Here is a 20,246-nt window from a genome sequence, read left to right as displayed (position 1 = left end):
TTTTTGGAGACTCTTTCATATTCTCCAGTGTTCTCAGGAAAGCCGAGTGAGGTTCCTGTGTTTGGGAGGGTGGTCTGTAGCAGGCTACAAACTGATAGGCAGTTTTGCCCACTGTTAGTTGCATATGGATGGTCTCTGATGCTTCGTGCAGTGCCACTAACCTGGAGGTATGGGTATCTTTGATAAATATGGATACTCCCCCTCCTTTTGTGGTTTGGTCTGAGTTTTGGGGCCGGAAAGCATGGTATGAAGTATAGCCTGTTAGTGCTGGGGTGCTTTCGGGAGCCTTGAACCAGGTTTCTGTTACTGCACAGATATCGATATTCTCCATACTGAGGAGAGTCTTGAGTGCGTGCATCTTGAGGTTTAGACTTCTGGCGTTGAGCAGCATTACCCTTAGTTTTTTTTTCTTTGTGTTGTCTATGGGGGTGGGTTTGTCTTTTGAGCTTTGCCTAAAAAAGACACTATGGGGGAGGCAAGAGCCTTTGCCAGTATTCGAAAACCCAGGGGTGACAGGTGCAAGCCGTCCCTAGCGAAGCAGTGTGGCTTGTCGAGCACGTCATACCAGGCTGACAGACACTGGATCCCCTTTGAATGACACCAATACTTTAGCCAGTTGTTAAAATTGATCATTTTGTCTTTATGCTGTGGCATCATTTTTGGTGAGGGTAAGATGCTACTCAAGGTCAGGGTCATACCGGCCTGGGCTACATGATCAAAGAGCTCCTGTACATCTTTTTTCATGTAGTCCAGGGAGGTACGTCTCAGGTCATTCACACCAGCATGGACAATGACGGAGTCATACTTGTACTTGCTTTGGAGTTGCCTGAGTGCTTGTGTTATGTGGCGGATCCTGGCACCCAACAGGCAGCTCACAGTGACCTTCTCCTTGTTCAGCCTGGTAAGTGGGACGTCAGTGTGTCTGACAATAGAGTCAACTATTACAAGTGTATTAGGTGTGTTGTTTAGCCTTAAGGGCTGTGACTGTGTGGCACACTGACTTTGTGAGCTATGTGCTGCGTGGATATTGTTTCGTGGTAGGTGTTGCTTGGATGTGTGCTTTGGAGGTCTCGGCTGCTTAGGCAGATTTTTATTTAGAGCCTCCGAGTATGTTTTTGTTTGTTTATGTGTTTGGTTTGCTGATGCGATAGGTCTATGTGAGACTGGATTTGTGGTGTGTGTGGTTACCTTCTCCTCCTGACAGGCTTGTGTTTATGTACTGCATATGTATATGGGACTTGCGTTCCTACGCATACCCAGTACATCAATACTTTGAAACAGAAGCAATGGAGAAAAGAAAGTCTCCATTGCTCCGGGTTTTTTTTTTTTTTTTTTTTTATTAAAAAAAAAAAGGTTTTGGACACTTTATACCAACAGTAAAAAGTGTTGAGAGAGCTTAGCCTCCAGTTTGGCTATACAGTTGCATCTCTCACATATATTTGTGCTTGTTGGGAGGAGGAGAGGGTGGTCTGTATACATAAGGCAGTTGTAACATTGCCTCAAGATTCACAGATTCACCAGCTGGACTGGAGAGTAAACTCGAAAATGACCTTTGGACATGCCTGAATAATATAGGGAACTATTTATTGATTGATCAGAAAGAACCAATAGGGAGCAAGTGCTTGGAAGGAGTATAAGAGGATGTAGTGCTTTAGTTTGTGTTTACCTATGAGATTACTTATACGAGCAAGTGCAGGGCTTTAGAATGAGAATAGAGTGCTTAATTAGAGATTTAGAGCAGTTCTAAGGGAAAAAGTGAAGAGCAGACTTTGTGGAACCGGGAATAGTTTAAACCTGTTTAAGCGGTACTGCCCGACGCTGCTCTGAGGGTTGCAGGGTTTTGTTGCTGGGAAGAACACAAGGGCTGTTGGATACAGAGTGACTAAGGCACTTTTAAGTGGGTTTGCGAGACGGTAAGCAATGCTAACTTCCAGTTAAATATGCTTACAGAGAGTTGGCCTCAAAATTGCTTATTCTGTGTAGGCATTGCTTATCCCCATGCAAACAGGCTTAAACCCGCTTACTACTGCTTAAAATTGCTTACTCCCCCTTATCCCCATGCTAATTTCTTTAAAAGAAAAGAAAAAGGGGTGATAGGAAAGACTTGTGCAATGCTTAGCGTTGCTTATTTTTAATTTTACTCACTATTTGCTGTATAGCATTGATTTATCATTCATTACATATTATAAATTTTAGTATCCCTGATTCATGTGTAAGTATACTGTATGGGGCACTTGTGTTTATCTGATGATTTCACTACTTTATTACAATGACACCTCACATCCAGTTCACAAATATATGTTATTTAGTAGGTTATACACACATAAATTGTTTATGAATTGCTTTTACATGTAGAATGAGAATTTGCTACAGTGAGGATCGAACCAGGAATGACTGCTCACAAAGCATACGCTCTAACCACTACACTATTGCAGTACTGCTTCTATTGAATGAGTCTTGCTATTTAATTTCTTGTGCATCTACGGTTAAACTTTATCGCTTTTACAAAAAAAAAAAAATCTTGTAGTGTTATTTTATCTGTACCCTTCACAATATCCCTGCTACTGCTACACCTGTTATTTTGTCAGCTCTCTAATTCACTGTGGGCATACCTCTTAGCCTCTTGGAGTGAAAACTCTGGACAAACCCTGAAATGATGGGGAAACAAATGGAGGGACAGGTTTAACATACTGCTGTGGATTTTTGCATGCATCTGTACATGTTACAGCTATCCTGACATGTTTGGGGTGCTAAAAGCATTCACGCTCATTTTAATTGCCAAACGGCAATTCTTGAGTGCAGGGGCCTGTATATTGTGAGAGCTTTGCTCTCAGGCACACCCCCTGCACTCATCCACAGCTCCATGCTAGTTTAGGACCACAGGCAGTGCGCCTTCATAAATATGCATGGCGTACTGCCATGCAACACTTAAACGGTCGTTTCTGTGCAGGAAAAAGATTAGTAAATCCTGGGGTTACTTTTCTTAAATAATGTCTTTGTATAATGGTGCATTACAGTTCTTCCACCGCTGGTGGTATACTGCTTTCCTTGTGTTTATGTACTGCATATGTATATGGGACTTGCGTTCCTACGCATACCCAGTACATCAATACTTTGAAACAGAAGCAATGGAGAAAAGAAAGTCTCCATTGCTCCGGGTTTTTTTTTGTTTTTTTTTTATTAAAAAAAAAAAGGTTTTGGACACTTTATACCAACAGTAAAAAGTCTGGGCGACCGGACCTTTTTCCGTTGGTAAATTGTGGGATTCACAACGGGCACGCTGGCCAATCAGTGTGCACGTTTTAGAATATTAATGGGGGGGGGGTCATTGTATAATCATTAATAAATACTTTTACTTACTGCTTAAAAGTATCCTTCTCCTGCCGAGATAACAACCTTGTAGTCTTTCTTCACTGGCAAGAATACCTTTTAACTATCTCTTCTGATTTTTTACTCGGATTTTAATTCTGTCGGTCTTAATTCATCCTTAAACTGGTCACTTCTGGAGAACAGGTGGTGAATTATAATTATAAATAAAGACAATAATTAGAGTTATAGACTTAGTTATACAATTCACATTCTGTTATTCTCCTGATTTCTCTTGTTAATATAAGTCATATTTTAAACCTGCCCTTGTTTATTTCTGGGTTTGTCCCTGATTTGTTGAGAGCTATGCTAGAAAGTACTTCATTAATTTTGTATTTATGCTGAGCTTCCATTTTGTATTTTCTATATAGTTTACATTTGTTTCCCAGGAAAGTCCAACTAGACAAAATGTCCTTTTTCAGCACACACCCTGAGAGAAAAGCTCCACATCTAGAAATAACCTTAAGATACATATACAACGTACAGATAGAAATATTGTTTCAATCTCCGATACAAGTACAAAATGAAAATACATGTTATACATTTCACTGAGACAATCATATAGTCTAGATAGGATACAAAGTATAGCAGTACTATGACTGTAGGTAGAAATCAAGCAAGTTAAGTATAGATATGCTTAGTAGGGGTATACCATTCAAATACAAAAATAACAGGTTGTGTTGCTTTAGCTGCCTTAAGACATCTATTTCATAACCAGGGTTTGTGCATGAGCAGGTCCATGATTCTGATAGGTGTGATTTGAGAAGTTTTTTGAAAGTTGGAAGTGTTAGTAGTTCTTATATTTAACCCAGGGAATTCCAAGTTTTTGGCTATGCAGTTGGGAGTAAAGGGAAACTCCAGCTGCACTATTACATTTGGATATATTTAGGAAGGATGTGTTACTGGAACTTAATACCCTGTTATTGGAGTAGTGCATTAGTAGATTTTGAAGTAATGGTAATTTTTCTGTCTGATTTCGTATCTGATGGATGAAGGTGAGTTGATTATAAGCAAGTAAATTTGGTAGTTCGAGCCAGGATAGTTGTTTTAATGCCAAAAAATGATGGAATCTGAAATTTATTACTATGGCAAACTTTGCAATGTTATTATAGCAAGTTTCAAGTTTTGCTAGGTCAGATTTTTTAATGTTTGTAAGAATTTGTGAGGCATATAATAGGATAGAGATAAGATGGGTTTTTGCTCTGTTGGCCTTTGAAGATTTATTTAGAAAGTATCAATTTCTGTACAGGGTTCCTAGTTTTTTGTGAACTTTTTTATGGTCTGTGATATGTGTATGTTGAATTTTATACTATGGTGAATGACCACTCCAAGTAATTTTGTTTGGGAAACTAGATAAATAATTATATGGTTTAATGATCAGATATTTATGATAGGTGGGTGCACCTCTAGTTGGATATAAGAACATGCATTTTGTTTGGGTAGGGTTAAGTATAAGTTGTACATTGTTTAGCCAGGATTCCACACCATTAAATGACTGCTGGGTGATTTTTTTGGGAGTTTTTGTAGTGTTGGGGCAGCATAAATCAGGCTGGAATCATCTGCAAATTGAACTATGAAGGCAAGTGGGGTGGCAGTATGAAGATTGTTAGTAAAGATAATAAAAAGGAGTGGACCCAGAATATATCCTTATGGAACTCCCAAGGTTACACGCAGTAGTGAAGAGATAGTGCGTTGCCATTTTGCAGCTTGCTGGCATCCAGATAGATATTGCTGGAACTAAGTGCAGAATGGCTAAGTTTAACTTTTAGAGTGCAGTTACGAGTTTAGAATGGGAGACAGTATCAAAAACTTTGGACAGATTAAGAAAGATGGAGGAAACTAAATTGCTATCATTGGGATGATTGTTAATAATGTTAGTAAAGTTTAAAGAGAGGTGGTAATGCTATGATTAGGACAGAAACCATTATGAGTATTAGAAGATTGTTGGTTATTAGATAATTTAAGATTTGTGAATGAATGCACCTCTCAAGTATTTTTGATAATAGTGATAGTATAGTTGTTGGCCAGTAATTTGATAATTCTGTTGAGTTTCCACCTTTATGTAGTGGAATGATATATGATACTTTCCAAACTTTAGGGACTTGTTGTTCTGAGATGGATTGATTTATTAATATGGATACTGGACAGGATATTGTTTCTGCAGCAATGTTTAGATATTTGGTAGGTAGATACTTGGCAGCAAGTGTAGTAGGTTTAAACCTTTTTGAGATATTTAACTATGGTGTTTATTGGGACAGGCTGGAAAGAGAAGTTATTGGGATCTTGTGTAGGTGCTATGTGAGTCTGGGTAGGGAAGAACAATTATTGTTTTTGTGGGCTAGTATGGATTTGGTGAAGTATCTTTTAAATTGTGAGGCTATGCTGTCTTTTGTATCAGTGAGTGTTGGGGAGGAAGTACTAGTTTGTCCGGGATGTAGGATTTTTTGATGGCAGCCCAGAAATTTTTGTGGTTTTCTTTGATTTTTTGATTGGACATTGCTATAGTAATTTATTGGTGTCTTTAGTATCGGTGAGTGTTCGGGAGGGAGTACTATCCTGGCTGTAGGATTTTTTTTTTTACTGCAGACCAGAAATTTTTGTGGGGTTGATTTTTTTTGATTGGACATTGCTATAGTAATTTATTTTGTGTTTTTTTTAGCTTTATTTCGTAGTTTTAGATATGTTTGTTTACTTAGACTAATGATTGTAGTAGTGGTCACATGATTAAACAAGTAAAGCCTTGTTAAGTGTCTTATCATTATAAACGCAAAACCTAGCTTTAACATAAATTACTAAAATTGCTGCGTAGTTGTTTTAAGAGTACAGACAATACTGTTGCAATTAGCAACTTGCCCAACTAGCATATTTTAAATACTGTTACTCTTTAATATTCTTTTATTACCATACCTCTGAAGTGTACCTCATTATGAGGAACGTACCTCATTTGGACTCCTAAGAGTTTCATGTTCCTCTTAGTTCCACATTGAAAAGGTCAGTCATACATTTGGTGTTCGAATTTTTTTTAACTGATATCCACAGTAAATTGAACTGAATCATTTTAATTCATTAAAAGATTTTTTGTAAGTAAAACAAGTATATTTTAACCATCCCATGAGCTTCCACGCATAGCCGGCTTTAGGCACCAGCGAACCCTGCGGTCGCTGGGGGCCCCCTGTTCCTGGGGGGCCCCCAACCACAGCAAGTTATCTTACTTTGATATTTTGTGACATGTCTGTCAAACCAACAAAGGCTAGAAAATCAATCCTGTATACTTAATAAATCAGGTGAGTAATAATTCTTATTTATATCTCCTTTAAAATTCAAAAAAATGTTGCTTATAGTAATAGTGTTTTATCAAGCAATGGCTTTCACAATTCCATTATGTATTTTACCACTAACAGTGTCCATGGCTTAGTTAAACCCTGCTGGTGGACATTCTCTACACTAAAACTAACAACATAGCCCGCTTTAGGTACCTGCAAATACATGTGGCTGCAAGGGTGGCCTCTTAATCATCTTTCACTGTGTGAGGGCCCCACAAAAGCTGCTGCTGGTTGGGGAAAATGAGGAGAAAATGTATTAATTTCATGATTATTCTGTTTAACCTGAACAGGCTATGACCCTGTTAGGATAAAGCTGATAATGAACATGAGCAAGGCAAGCACTAGAGAGATCAGCAGCCCAGTGTGACCAGTGTCCGTGTATACCTTGGATTTTAAGAAGAGCTAATACTTCTCATCTACAGGGATGGTTTTCTCTTTTAGGGAGTTTTATAAATACTTGCAGAATACCAGATACTGTAACTCTCAACTTCTTCACTGAAGAATTCAGTGCAATACCAATAATAGCAGAATAAAGGCTCAAAATGAGGAACACATTTTAAATATTACTCTGATTCAATGAAAAAGATAATAGAATAACACCTTTTGTATCAACATGTTTTTTTTTTTGGACATTAAGTGTAAAACTCTAACGTCTGGATTTATTGACTGTCTGTAATCCCAAATGATTTGCAAGCAAATCAAACGTGTTACAAAGGACAATAAAATTATGTGCAAAATTAGGGAAGGTCTGTGAAATCAGGGACGGTGACAGGTTTGCATTACTCCTCACTTAGGGACGGTCTATAAAATCAGGGACAGTGACAGGTTTGCATTACTCCTCACTGAAGTAAATAAAAGTGACCCATCCTTGCTGCTGTTTGATGACTGCTTAACAGCAGTCACTGATCTGGTGTGCACAACGTATTGCTGAACTAATATATAATGTGTGTGTGTTTGTGAAAATGTTAGTGAGTTTTATCTGTGCACACACGCAATAATGCCAGGATGCATACATTATTAGTATGAGTGTCAGTAAAAACTGTAGCTAACAAGAAATTATATTTCAAAAGTAAGTCATAAAATGTATCCCAGAACATTCAGACACTTAGATCTTCTAAGACTCTTGGGGATCCCTACTCCCCAGACTGTATAAATGGATACAGAGGGCTCTCTTAATCATCCTTGACTGTGTGCGGACTCCACAAACACTGTTGTTTGAGGAAAAATGAGGTGAAACAATATATTTTTTTTCTGATTATGCTCTTTAACCTGACCAGGGCTGTGATATGACCCTGTTAGGATAAAGTTGATAATGGCCTCTGTTCTCAACTGCACCCAATCTAAAACCAGCCCTGTTTGGATGTGTGTGTACAGAAAGCTGCTGTAGGTTATATGGGGGGGGGGGGGGTGACAGGATTGTGGTATTATTCCTCATAGTCAAATCTCAGACGTGTGCACATGAGGTCATTACAACTTGTGTTTGGGCTGAGGACAGTGTGGTAATTGTTTCTTTTACTTTTCTCACATAACTCAGAGGTGTACAAAGACAATTACTACAGCTTGTCTAGGAACAACAAAGTAGAATATGTTACTATAATCATTCTTTTTTCACTCTCACAATCACACCTAGGACATATACAGGTGGCTGCCTTTGACAGTTTGGGCTGAGGAGTGAGGAGACCTACTATGTATATGTATATCAGCAGTTCCTTGAAATACACGACTGTGGCAGTTTGAACCTCTGATTTCATCCCAGTTTAACACCAGAGGGATGCATAAGCAGTCTTTTGGGGGGATTGGGAGGCAGGCAGTTCCCAGATAGGAACTGCGTATCCAGACAACAAAGGGTTGTTAGTTTATTGTGAGCTACTGTTTTGTCATCTTTGCCTTGGGTACAACTTATGTCTTCCATGAAAGAAACAAAAAACATAAAACTGAAATTCTTTTCTTATTTCCTAAATGGTTATTACGGTACTGTCTTTGCTCAAGAAATGTATGTTGAAAGGATACAACGAAAACTAAAGCTGAACAGCAACACGATTTCTTTACTTAATCATAATTTCTGTTCAAGCCATTATTGGATGAAAAGGTGTGTAAAAAGAAAAAGAAAAACTTTAAAATACACTTCATAGCATGTAGAAAGTTATAGATTCTTAAAAATGTTGAACAGTAAGACAAACTGTGAGAAAAGAAAGAAAAAAAAAAGTGATGTGCATGGTATGGGGAATGGGAAGAGTGGAGGCTATTGTGTGTACCATTTCACCCAAGTCCAGACCTGTACATAGAGATGCTGCAATATAACATTGCTGCAACTAAATGCCAGTAACTGTAAATGTCCCTTTTTGTGAGATGGGCCAACACAGTGTAGTACACAAGTCTTGTAATGTAAGAACATTGTAGCTAAACATCAGTCAGTGCATACTACTTCTAAAAGTTTGCAGCATGAACTAAAAGGTTGCTTAGGAAGGGTGGCAGTGACAGGGTGATACATAGACTGGAAGTGCCTAGGGGTCCCCCAGCTTAACATCTGCTGGGGGCCCCCAAAATGCTAACACCGGCCCTGCTTCCACGTTATGAGAGCTAGTGTTCCTCATTTTGGAGATGGAAGGTTGAGAGCCATGTTGCTACCAATTGTATTTTCATTAATAGACAGGGTAAGCTCAAATCTGCATTGCACGCCTTATGGATAATCTTACAACTTTTTTTTCTAAACTGCCTGAGGTTGAGTCAGAAATACATCCTGATGGATAACTGTACGGGGTGTAGCCAGATATTTACATTTTGTGCTCAAACCTAATATTGCTGCCCCCACTACACACTTGTCATTTAAAATGTACTCAGCCCTCAACATGCTACCCCCAGATACATGGGAAGAAGCACGTTATTTTTAACTATTACATTTTATTTCCATAAAACGCTAGTTTTAGAGGTGTATTCCTTTTGCACAATAATTATTTGTGTACCACTATACTGTGAATATTCATTTACACAGTTCTAAACATGCTGTACTTTTTTAAGTGTTGACATTTGCAAGAGACGCTCAGAAAAAATACTCATTTCATTCAGTACACTGAGTATGCGTAGCAACACCCACACTGTTACACCCCGGTTTCCAAGAGCTGTCTGTCTAGTAGGTCTCGGTATCGTGCTCTGCATTCTAGTATGCGTTACTTTATTAACTTGTGACAATTAAAACAATAACTTCATGTTAAGTTCGTTCCCCTTTTACAAAGTAACACGATGCTAGTATTAAAATACAGTCAAATGTAAGGCTACCACTTCCAACAAAATTTGTACAACCTGAATAGACATTAATATCTTTGAATGTAAGCTATCGTCGATTGATTCAGTAGGGTGCTACCTTTCGTAAATCCCTGCTGACCATTACGTCAGGGTCTAGTTAACCGGAAGTTGTGAGGCGATGTAGGGACTGTGAACTGTGTGGGGGGTTTTATTATTTGCTTCTTCTTCTCCCAGCTTCTGCGTTGTAAAGGGGCCGACGTGAATCTGTATCTCCTTGAAAACCGTACCGCCTTATTAAGTTGGACGTTAAGGTAGGCTTTGAAAGAGAGTATGTCAGCCTCATTCGTCAGTTAACGGCTGGTTATAAGACTTGTCAATGACGGTGTGACGTCACGAAAGAGTAAGACTAGGGCAGGCCTGTGCTTAGGTGTTTCTTGTTTTGGATGCTGTGTAGTAAATAAGGATAAGGCAAATGTTCTTCAGAATGTTAAGAAGTACGTTGTAATCACGTAGGTTTTCTGATGAAGCCCGAATCCTCAACAGCAAGGCTTTGAATATGCCTTTCTGTTTTTTAGTAACTACAGTTTAAAAATGTGTAATCTTTTAACCTGTAATATGGAAGTTCCCCTTAGTGATAGAAGTTTTGAGGCGTATGTCAGTTCAGTATAAGCCATTTCATCTCTCTCTTAGCAGAAAAGGCATAATTCATTTATCTTGTTCTGTGATTTTTACTATGCAGTGTTGTTTATTCCAGTGGATACAGCATTTGTACAGTTTGTTTATTGGACAAGCTTTTATGTAAATGATGCATGTTTCTATGACAGTGCTGCCATGTGGCTTCCTGTTGTAGTTCTGATGTTAATTTTAAGCATTTAGTTTTGTAGCAAGATTGCTAAGATTTGTTTAAGGTGTATTTTATATATTTTTAAATTCTTTTTACATTAGTTTACCCTTTTCATTCTAATTCGGATGGATTTCATTTCTAAAGGTACTTGCTTGTTATGGGGTTTGTATTTTTGCGTATCCAGTGTGGGCATTTAGTTTGTGTGTGTGTTTTACAAATGGGTTGAGTTACAGTAAATGATGAGATACAGAAAGAAGTGATAAATGACTGATGATGTGCATGTTTGTGGACAAGTATGGCATGCATTAGGAATCCGTTGTCTTTATAGTTTGTTTTGATTAATCACAAGGCTGTACTTAAATATTTTCAATACAAGGGCCAAAGTAGACGTCCCTAAAGGAAGAAGAAAAAACAGTTATATATGCTTTTCAAAGTTCTGAAGGCAGCGCTTATTAAAATTTGCCACTCTTTTAAGTGAGCATGATCAGATTTTACATTTGCCGTGCAGCTATCACACCTGGGGCACTGCTTACTACTGCGCATCTCGGTGTGCCTTCATCTGAGCAATGGCCCTCCTTTCTGCATTTTTTGTGTAGAGTATTATTTCCTGTTGACATCAGTTGGCTACATCGTTTGTCTATGCTTCTGCTGAATAGGACTTTGGGTCTGTTATGCAGGTTTTTATGACTAGGATGCCTTGTAGTGATAGAATAAAAAGTATCGAAGAACTAGACAATTCAATATGTTTAGTTATTTTTGTAGCATCTGTAGTTAATATTTTGAACACAGCCTTATTAAACTCATAATTAAATATATATATATATATATATATATGAAGTCATTGTTATTTTATAATTGTACACTTATTGAAATTACGTATTCTGATTTCTTTTTGTCTTTTCATAAATTTTTGACATTTCAGACTTGACTGTTTTTCAGCAAATAAAACCTGTATACCATTCACTACTTTAATTTCCTCTCCAAACTTCTTACTTCTCCATTACTCTGGTTCTAATTGTGAAGGTAATGGTCTTATTCTTTCAGCAAATAATTTCTGGATGCATTTTAGTTGCTGTAGGAAAGATTATATTAGGATTTGCTAGTGTTACAGTTTAGTTATATTGTAGTTTGCTGGAGTCAGATCCATATTGCTAGAAATCATGCCTCTCAGTCTCTTAGTGCAAGAAATTTGGACAAAGCCTGACAGATTTTAAATATTTCTCTTAAACTTAGAAAGTTGCTAGAGTAATAGGGTTTATTTTAACATACATTTTCTGAGGGATTTGAAGTTTGCAACTTGCAGCTGAAATGTATGTCATTATTTAGTGATGTCAGTCCTCAGATCATCCCGGTGATTTGCCAGAAAACCACAAATTTTATGAAAATCTGGACAGTTGAGAGGTATGCGGCAGAAATATTTTTTTTCTGATTGGTTTAGCTGCAGTGGCTTTTTTTAAATTCTTCTGTTTTTAAACTTTTTTTGTAGTACAAATGAATTCTGTTTCTAGGTGGTTGATCTTTGTGGGGAAGTGTTTTGTTTAGGGGTTATGTTGTATATTTTGTGTGTGTGTCTCGCGCGCAGAGTGAAATTATATGATGTCCTTTGTGGTTCACTGTTGCAGTTATGACTATAGGGTTCTTCCTGCCAGCAGCAGCCCTCGATCGGCCAGAATCCCAAAGTCTGGATTGGGGGTCAGCTGAGGTCACTTTTATCCTGACGTCAATGCGCCAGGAAGTATAAAGACCTCAGCCGACGCCATTACCCCAGTCTTTCTTGCCATGCGGTGCCCCGAGCAGTTCGTTGATGCCGGTCGGCCTACTCCTGTCTGTTTTTGGATTTACTTCCAGGATGTTTTGTTTTTTAAGATAAGTACCCTGTTGGGGAGGTCTTTTTCTTGCTCCAGTCAGATGTCAGAAAAAGTTAATAATTGTATTTCTTGTGGGAAACAAATACCTCATAGGGATTTTCACTCTTATTATATTTCCTGCCTGGGGCCTGACCACGACGTTGCTAATTGTGGGTTTTGTGCTAGATTTAATCAGCGTACTATTGGGTGTAGGTACAACTTTGCCTTCTACTATTTTGGTAAAAGGTTTAATTATAATATGTCTTCAGATTGTTTTCCGACTTCTGGTGTGTGTAAGAGGCGCAAAGATAAAGACAGGCCTCCGAGGTCCAAAGCAGAGGATATTACTCAGTTATTGCCAATTGCTGGTTTGTCGGTCATTAGTGAGGGGTCTTTGCAGCCCCTGTCGTCCGCCTCTTTTGAACCAACTGCCTGTACCAGCTCCGGTGTGGAGCTGATGGGGCCTTCATAATTGCCAGGGAATGGACCTTTGGATACTACTCCCTCAGTTGGGTCCGGAGCCGGTAGGCAGATGCCGGCTTCTGAGGGAGTTTTCAGGCCTTCACCGCTTCATGTACATATATATTCAGTTTTGCATTCTAAGACAATGACTACAGCTCCAGCTAAAAAGAAATGGCAAGCACAGACGCCTTTTGATCAGGGTCCTAGGCCTCAAAGGCAGATGCTTCGGATGGCTGAAGATTTGTTATCTATGATCAGGGGTTCTCATCCCCCTCCTGACAAAAAGCCTAGATTACAGTCCAGTTATGATTCTTCAGACCAAATTTCTGTTTCTTCTGCTTCTTCCCTTGAGCACGATTGTTCCTTTCCTCTTTATGAGGATTCTGATGCTGAAGATTCCTTTCCTTCAGCCTGTCCTCCTGAGGATTATTGTTTTGGTGAAACTTTGCATGGTATGAGGGAGCATTTTCATTGGGAAGGGCAGGAATTCTCTGAAACCAAGAAAAGGCTTAGGGATTTTCTTCTTCTCCCTCAGCATAAGCCTCTTGCTATTCCTCTTGTATTGGACATTGTAGATGATCTTTTTTCAGAAGCTTCCCTCTCTCCTGATTCTTTTCCACCTACTCCGGTCAAACCAGATAGGTATTATAGGGTTCCAGATTCTCACAAGTTTCTTTTTAAGAATCTTTCAACTGATCCGGAAACAATTTCTCAGGGCCCTAAGGGTGTTAAGGCGGCTTCTGCTAAACATCCTATTCCTTCTGACAGAGAGTCCAGGGCTTTGAAAAGATGGGGTAAAAATGATTTCTCTTTTTTATCAAAATTGGGGCCTAATAACCCGGGACAAATGGGTTCTGGACACAGTCTCAAGAGGTTACAGATTTCATTTCCACACCTTGCCAAGACCGAACGGTTGGCCGGATCTGCCGAATCATCAATGGGCAGAGGCACAACTGCAGGTTCAGTCCCTCTTAGCTATGAGGACCATAGAATTGGTATCAAATTTAGAAATAGGGCAAGGTTTTTATTCAAGGCTTTTCCCGGTTCCCAGGAAGGAAAATTCATGGAGACCAATCTGTGTGGAGTCTACATGTTCTCCCTGTGTTCGTGTGGGTTTCCTCTGGGTGCTGCAGTTTCCTCCCACATTCCAACGACTTGCAAATAAGTAGATTGAATACACTAAATTGGCCGTAAGTATGAGAGTGCATGCGAGTGTGTGGTGTGGAAGAACTACCTCAGCAAGGCTAGCCACTAGGCAGTGTAAACTTTGGCTCTAGATGATTATCACTGTTGAAGTGATACCCCTGACCCCAGGTGCAAAAATTGGGGGAAAAGGGGTTGTGGATGGATGGATGGAAACTTCAGGCTAAAACACTCACATGTAGAACTAGGGAATATGTTATTGTGTGTCAGAAATAGACAATTGGGAGATATTCACAGATTAAATCTTATTTAGATGGTATAAGGCCTAGGTACCAAGGTTAGGAGATGTTTAAAACTAACAAAGAAAATTTACAGAGTATTGGTATTAAGGGGTAAATGCTTTCAAGCCAGAAGTCCGCATAGTACAATAAGTACATTTTAGCTTCATTTCTGCATTTACTGAAGTCTTAAGTTACAGGAGTTTCAGTTTGATTTAGTTCATCAGCATTGTCAGTCGAGGCAGCCTATTGTGAACATTTTTATACTGCTGCTCACTACATTTAGTTACATTGAAAAAAAGTTTATTATGACTTTTTTTCTGAAAAGTGTAAGAAAAAACAGTGAGATATGGTTCATAGGTAGGTACTAGGCTGTCGTCTCTAGGGCATATACAAGCCCAGCCAAAAAAGTACCCTAGCTTTTGCCACCAAGAAAATTATTTTCCTGTGCCACTGTCGAGCAGAGCCACAGAAGTGATCCCTGGGGTGAATTTCCTATTTCCCATCCAGTCATCAAGATTTTTCTTGGAGTACTAATGAGGAGCTTTGTTTGATATAGGTAGTTTATTCCAGAGTATGGGAAGTTTCTGGGACAGGAATCTATCCCTCTGGCATGTTCTGTTTATTGTGGTGACAAGGTTTAGGTCCCTAGAGCATGTAGCCTTGGAGGGAGTGGGACTTCTTTAAGTGGAGCATGTCCAACAGCTCTGGGTTTGACATAGCTTTGTATGTTAGGCAGAGATAACCTCTGAGTAAAGCAGCTCTGGGTTTGACATAGCTTTGTATGTTAGGCAGAGATAACCTCTGAGTAGGCAATATATGCCTGAGTAAAGCTGGAGTTTTTTGAGACGGGCTGCATAGGGCATCTGTTTGAGGCCGGTAATCCTCTTTGTGAGGTATTTCTGCGGCCTTTCCAGTTGTTGTAGATGTCTTGTGAGGTACATACCAAAAGGGGCGTTGTACTCTATAATGGGTCTAATGAATGATGAGTAGAGGGGAACAATGATCTCTTTTTTTCTGGATGAGAAACCTTTTGTGATGAGTTGTGCCACTTAGAAGGATTTCTTGACTACTATGGCGGTGATTATCAAAGGAGAGACTACTCTCCACCTGTGTCCCAAGGTCTCTTATCACACTTTCGGTGTTAAGTATACTACCGCCTATGTTGTAGTTCATGGGTACAGAGTTTTTACCAAAGGTGGTGACAATGCACTTTTTGGCATTGAGCTTGAGGCCATGGCTTTAACACCAGGCATCTGTCTCAGTGAGGCCCTTTTGTAGGATGTCCACATCGTTAGGAGTTTTGATTATGGCTCCTAGTTTGCAGTCATCTGCGAACTTCATTAGCCAAAGACCGTCTGTGTTAGCCTGTACTTCAGAGAAGTTTGCACTTGCAAAGTTCAGCCACAGTCAGTCCATTGGCAGATTTCTCACACATAAAGGAGCAAAGGATTTTTTTTTTATTTCAGTTGATAGTGTTCATGTTGTATACCAACCACAGACTACTATGGGAAGACTGACAAGGAAGCATTAAGCCTTGCCATGGTCTTTAACGCATGTAGTTTGGAGTTGAAGACCTAAATTTGAATACACATTTGTTTTGCTAACTGCTACTTTGTAGTTGTATAACTGGCTAATATTGTTAATATACAGTTAATGTTAAGTTATGCTGAGAAACTGTGTTGTCTCACAAAGCTCAGTCTTGTTGTCCATTTTTTGTGGTAGACTCTCAATGACCGATGAATCTTTTGTATCTAACCATCACTATAAAACTTTCAAACACCTCTGAATAGGCTTTCCATTTGGTTACATAGTAAACAGCTAAGGTTAAGAAGTCTAAATTTATGTTCTTTGGTAATTCACCAAAACTTAACTTATTAAGACTTGTGGCACCACTCGGGTACAACAGAATGTTGAGTGCAACTGATCCTTGATCCACCACTGCTGATATCCATTCATATCAATAACATATAAACAAAAATAAATTCACCTATTATGGCTGCTATAAAATCTCTAATTACCTCATCTCAGAAGAAAGACATCAGTAAGTAAAAAAAATCTTCAATTACAATTTGAATGTGGATTACCCATTCTTGTGTGTTGTTCAAAAAAACACCTGGCAGACTTGAAAATCTCTAACAAAAATACAAGGGTGAACTGTGTGTGTGTCCAAGTCAGAAAAGGCACTTGTATTCAGCAATATTTTGCTCTGTTTGAGAATGATTCCACAATTCCAAAGCAAAATAATTGACTTCAGCAATTGGCCAACTATCTGGTTTCATTCCAGGGGATCCATTGGAATCCATTATTGACAGGCCAGCATCTTTCACCAAGGGTATCCTGTATGTTTCTGTTCAGGACACCAGCATATTGTCTAAAACATTTCTCTGCCATTACAGTGTCTTTTTTAGGCAAAGTCCATCTCCTGAATCTTCCAATCTAGGATATTCTAGTCTATCTTTTATATTAAGGTGACACATTTCAGCAACTTGTATCTGTGCAAAAAAGTGTTCAAACTTGAGGCCTTCCTGGTACTGGAGCAAGTACATGTTTGTGTAGCTATTGAACCTTTGTTTCAGTGTACTGATAAAACTTCTGCCATAGTAGGATCTACAATTGATTCAAAATGTCTGGGGGTGGCAGAGGAGTATCTGTAATCACCTGCTCTCCCACTTTCATGCAGCAGACTCCTAATATCACAAATGTGGAACTGCTACACATCTTAGTTGCATGAAATAAAGCCAGTTAACATACAATTGCCAACTGTAGATTCTCTTTAGTGTCTCCTGGTGACTATGAGAACTAATATGTTTTGAATTCTGTACCTGTTAATCCTAGACCTCTAACCCTGGGCCTGGACGAATGTAACTGATTATCCATTAACTGTAAGTCTTGTATAACTGTGGAACTACTGAATTTATCAATGCCAGTTCCTTTCCCAGAAAAGGTGATGACATACTGGACCTCATCCTTACTTTATAAATGTTGCCTCTGTCTGCACCAGTATTAACTTCATTCTTTTCTTGATCAAATCTGACTACCAAACTGCCATCTTCTTCCTCAAAACTGTCTTCTACCCAAAAGCTGTTACCATCCTACCAAATAAGTGTACTGTGTTTAGAGATCACTCCTAACCCATGTTATTATCTCTGTCTGAGGACCTAAAGAAACTCAGATGTGCTCCACTGCCGACACTGTTGCCAATCCTGCTACATATACGTTTGATTTCTGTCCACATCTAAACCATTGAATGTAGAGCTATTTCCTGTGCAGCATGTGTCATCATCATTATCAAACCCTTTTTGCCATTTTCTACATGACGTATCATGTTAACTGTCACCATCTCTCTCAATTCAGTACCACAGTCCTGCCTTCTTCAACACTCATGCTTGACTGTTGCAGATTTTCTCTCACAAAATCCATCCACCACTTTGTTGGATGTCCTCGTTTCCTCTTAACTTCTTCCTGACTGTCTCATATCACCTTCACCATTTGTCTTCTGCCTTTCTGCACCACTGTAATCTGTTCTGTTTGATCTTTTCTGCAGTTGGAGCTTCTTTGGCTTCTGTCATATGTCCTCATTTCTTCATCTGACCTACAGTGTGCTTTCTACCACACTTCTCAGTTAATTTCCATCACATCTAGCTTCCTCATCTGCTTTGCTTTTACTGCCCAGGTTTCTGTACCATGCAGTAGTACTGGTCGCACCACTGTCTTGTACACCTTACTTTTCAGCTTCTTTGGCATTCTTCTGTCATTCACTACACCTGAGACTGCATGCCAGTTGGTTGCAGCTCCTCTGAGTCTCTTCTTCTCGACCACCCCTCCCAGATACTTGAAGCTATTAACCTGTTCCACTATCTTGCCTTTTTCAATTCTCTGGTTCTTCTGATTTTCCCCAATTTGATGCTATTACCACTGTCTTATCTGTGCTTACTTTCATCCCATGTGCCTTCAGTTTTGCATTCCATTCTCCTATCCTTTGGTGAAGTTCTTACTCATACTCTGCCTGTAATGCCACATTGTCTGCATACAGCAACTTTGTTGATCTGTTCCCTGTGACCTGTTTTCTAATGTATTCCATCGCCATTATGAACAGCAGTGGGCTCGGAGATGAACCCTGGTTCCCACCCTGCTCTCACTGGGAGCCCCTCTGTGAGGCCGAAATGTTTGTGCTTGAGTCATTGGGTCCTTGTACATAGCCTGCACTAATTCTACCAATGTTTCTGGGACTTTGAACCACCGCAGAACTGCCCAAAACCCCTTTCTTGGGATCTTGTCATACGCTTTCTCGAAGTCTAGGAATGTCTCATTGGACTCTCTCCTCATATCTAGCTTCTTCTCAACTACCTGTCTCACTGCAAACATTGGGTCAGTAGTGCTGCATCCTGATGTGAATTCGAACTGCTCATCTCCTGCCTTAAATTCTGCCACCCTGCGTATGTTTATCAATCACTCTCTGCAGAACTTTCATGCATTGTGACAGGAGTTTGATGACTCTGTACTGCCCAAAGCTGTGGATGTCTGCTTTGTTCTTGTACACTGGCACTAGTATGCTTATTCTGCAGTCATCTGGATATGCCTTTTTCTTCACACTGCTATGACCATCCACAGAAGCCTTTTCTCCCCTATCTCACCCAGCGTCTTTATCATATCTGCTCTGACCTCATCTGAGCCTGCTGCTTTCCATGACTTCATTTTCCTTAGTGCTATTTTTAATTCTTCTAGGATGGGGTCCTCTTCTTGTTTCACCATAGGCTGTGTCTGGGGCAGTACATTTCTGTGGGCATTTCTTCATTCAGAACCTGCTGGAAATACTCCTTCCATCTGCCTTTAATATTCTGTGGACTGATGACTAAGTTGTTGCTGGCATCCATTATGAAGGGTGTCTGACTATTTTCCTTAGCTTTCCATCTTTGCCTTGCAACCTGATGTAGTTTCTTTGTGCCACCTATGAAGTCACTTTCCAGAAGCTGGTAGAGTGACTCTGATACCCTGTTCTTTGCTATTGCAACTCCTTTCTTAGCCAACCAGTATTCCTTCCTAGCCTGTTCATTTTTTTTCTGTCTCCCACTTTTTCCTGCACTTCTGCATTCCTCTACCAGCTTTCCTTGTGTACCTTATTTCCACAACTGGCTCAACCACATATCTGTTCTGTAGTCCTCACACATGCTATTTTGAGGTACTGCCATTCTTCTTCAGCTCCACTTATTTCCCGCTCTTCTTGGGGTGCTAGAGCCATGAGTAATTCCTTCTACTGTTGTGCTTTCTCTCCAGTCAGCTTCCAGGTCTCTGATGTTGAAGCCTTCTCTGACCACTACATGCAGGTCTTTGTGGCAACCAGTAGTTTTATGCTGTTGGCCAACTCTTTCACTGGGAATGATTTTACAATCGTTGATTCTAGCCCGTTGCCCTTCCTTGCTAGGAGGAAGTCTATCTGAGTTGCATGTTGGCCACTCTTTATGCAATCTTGTGACTGTCTGCCTGTTTTTGTGAGACCGTGTATTGGCTACCATCAAGCCATTTACCAGGCAGAAGTCCAGAATGGCCTCTCCTTCTTTATTCCTGTTCCTTCACCCATGTGAACCCAGGCAGCCTCCTATCTCGTTCTCTGTGTTCTAGTATGTGCATTCATGTCACTCATTATCAACACCAATTCTTGATGTCCTGTTTTATGTAGTGTGTCCTTCAACTGTTGTCGGAATTCACTCTTTTCCTCACTCTCACAAATCTGCTGTGA

At 39.6% G+C, this 20,246-nt stretch overlaps 1 protein-coding gene across 3 annotated transcripts in view; it reads left to right on the top strand.

The window, feature by feature from the left end:
- Positions 1–9,908: 9,908 nt before the first annotated feature.
- LOC122811292 (STAM binding protein) overlaps positions 9,909–20,246 on the top strand; it is a 688,610-nt gene continuing 678,272 nt past the window's right edge. Inside the window, exon 1 of one of the 3 annotated variants that reach the window (XM_044083041.1) lies at positions 9,909–10,243. The gene's annotated coding sequence lies outside the window, so the exon portion shown is untranslated. Of the gene's footprint in view, positions 10,244–10,263; positions 10,427–20,246 lie in introns of those variants that run through there. The other 2 variants (XM_044083043.1, XM_044083042.1) reach the window with 2 other exon arrangements.

Source organism: Protopterus annectens, chromosome 9.part0, assembly GCF_019279795.1.
Source record: "Protopterus annectens isolate FY-2018-M chromosome 9.part0, PAN1.0, whole genome shotgun sequence".
NCBI classification, from domain to species: domain Eukaryota; kingdom Metazoa; phylum Chordata; order Ceratodontiformes; family Protopteridae; genus Protopterus; species Protopterus annectens.
Note: the sequence above shows the minus strand (reverse complement) of the source record. Positions and strands in the feature narration are given on the sequence as shown.